At 44.9% G+C, this 2,472-nt stretch overlaps 1 pseudogene; it reads right to left on the minus strand.

Moving 5' to 3' along the window:
- Nucleotides 1-1,100: 1,100 nt before the first annotated feature.
- Nucleotides 1,101-1,535, minus strand: LOC117713108 (RING-box protein 2 pseudogene; annotated as a pseudogene).
- Nucleotides 1,536-2,472: the final 937 nt, after the last annotated feature.

The raw sequence follows: 2,472 nt of genomic DNA on the forward strand, positions 1-2,472 counted from the left end.
TTCTCTGTAAGAGTCATGGAATCTTTTCACAGCAATAGAAACCCTAACTTAGATACCCATGCTGGAAATTTTCATCCTGGAATAACCCACTGCCAAGAAACCCTGTATAAGCTAGTCTGCTGCTCAAGTTTTCTGTTGCTTCTCACCCAAGCAGAATTGGCTAGCCTTCTGGATTTTTCCCTTCCAGTAAATCTTTTGTGTGAGGTTTGCTGTGTGGTGTGAGTTTGTGATATTCTTTGGCTCCTAACTGCTAGGATACCTTCCTTTTTTTTTTAATTTTTCAAATTATTTACTTGATGAATTAGTTTAATAGTTTAAGAGTATAGGTCAAAATTTAATAACTCAAAGCACAATATTTCATTTATTAAAACATTGCATAATGAACTCCAATGTTATACTGGTAAGCGTTTTCCCACTAATATTTTGACCAGAACACACAATACAATCTTCCCAGAAACAGAAATACTTCTAAAGAAGTTTTAAAAAACTAAGTGGTTGAACAGTGAAGTGAGTGCAGGTCCAGGCTTCCTTGCTGAGGAGTCAAAGATGGAGAAGTCAGGAGACAAAGTCTGTCTACCTGACAGTTACACTGTATTTACCTTCTTCACTGAGCCCAAGCCTCATTTATAGCAAATGAAGATACCACGGGTTGCCTCTCTCTCAACAACAGAAAGTATCAGGAGCAGAGGACAGGAGTCAGCTTTTCAAGGCACTTTATTTGTTACTGTAACATTCTTTTATTTATTTTTTAACCCTCAAGCATAAACACAAACAATGGTCTTCGGTGAACACAATGTTCTCTCAGCCCTTGTGAACTGACAGATAAACAACAGAGATCATTCAGTTTCTGGTGTTCTCTCTCTTCCAGCTCTTCTAAGCAGCACGTATCATACACACACCAGAGATAGAAAAGGCCGTTTTAAATTATCTTAATTGTAGAGAAGTTCACAAAACTAAACAGACAAAATGATAAACCATGCCTTGGATGAGTCCCAAAGGTCACACACCATCCTCTCTATCTGAAAGGACCAATCCCCTGGAGTGTCTAGTCTTTGTCCAGTAACTTGCTGGCAAGGTTGTCCAGGGTCATCAACCATACCAGGAGAGCCTCTGCCACCTCTCATTTGCTGATTCTTTGGATCACCCAGTTGTGCTGGCACAGAGGGCAGCGATTGTTCTGTTTCACCCACAGGGACATGCAGCAGTTGTGGAAGGAATGGTTACATTCTTCCCAGACCACAACACAGTCCTCCTGTTTGTTTTCAGCTTGACATCTAAGACCATCACCTGATCCATCACCTGGACCCTGCAGATGGCGCGGGTGTTGCACCGAATGTCCCAGCTCCACATGGCTACCACGTTCCACTTCTTGAGGGAGAACATCTTCTTGCCTCCCGACTTGGAGCCTACGCTCCCAGAGTGAGAGGAAAGGACGCAGGGTTCCTCGCCTTCCTCCACGTCTGCCATGGCCTGGGAAGGACAAAGAAGCAATGTGCCCTGTCTCTGCAGTGCAGATGTCAGAAAGAGTACTGGGGTCCTTGCTGGCACAGAACATGTCAGTGACACTAACTGGAATGTCATGGTCTTCATGTTGTTCCTGACAAAGCATTGAGTCTACCACCCTGACCATTTCATAATGTAGGGTGTCATTCTTAAAGCTAGGGTTCCTCACATCTGCCAGGATGTTCCAGCCAGCCACAGTGATGTGGTATTCCTGAAAAGAGGTACTGAGGTCCCTAGTGGTAGCCAGGCAGATAGGTTGGACACGGGTACTGATGCGGGCCTTGCCTAGGAGCTTCAGGATGGCAATGTCAGTGTCAAACAGGATAGGGTCATAGTTGAGGTGCAGAATGATATCAGAAATTCATAAATTCTGGATTGTTTTCTCATCCCAATCATCATTCCTGTAGTATTTTCCCAAGACTACCTTGAGGTCTGCTGTCTTGATGATGGTGACCTTCCCTAGCTCAGTCACACAGTGGGCTACAACCACAGTATGCTCATTCATCAAGGCACCACTGCAGACCAAGAACCACATACCTCTGTGCAGACCACCATCATGTACACCACTGGTCCTCCGGTAGATGGCTGCCTGCCATGGCCAGTGGGTCCCTTGGGTCTTTGGAGAAGCAACGCTATCAATTTTTCCACAGATTGGGATACAAGATGGGGCCTGCCCACTCCGCTTCCCAGTTCTCAGGCATATCCTCCTGCTGCTTCACAGGCGGCAGTAAATTCATTCATACTGGACCTGGGTGGTGCAAATGGTGGTATCCAGGGGTCAGGCCTCCAAATGGAAGGACTGGCTTTTTGGTAGAGACATCCTGCAGTTTCTGCTTGCTGAAAGCCATGAAGTAAAGCTGGTGTAATGGTATCTCCCTCTTGGTCACTGAAGTTGATATTTGTTTCAGGAAGCTGCAGAACCTAAGAATACTCCCACTTCAGCAACTTAAAAAGCCAATTTCTTTTTTT

Source organism: Arvicanthis niloticus, chromosome 7 (genome assembly GCF_011762505.2).
Source record: "Arvicanthis niloticus isolate mArvNil1 chromosome 7, mArvNil1.pat.X, whole genome shotgun sequence".
In the NCBI taxonomy this organism is placed as follows: Eukaryota; Metazoa; Chordata; class Mammalia; order Rodentia; family Muridae; genus Arvicanthis; species Arvicanthis niloticus.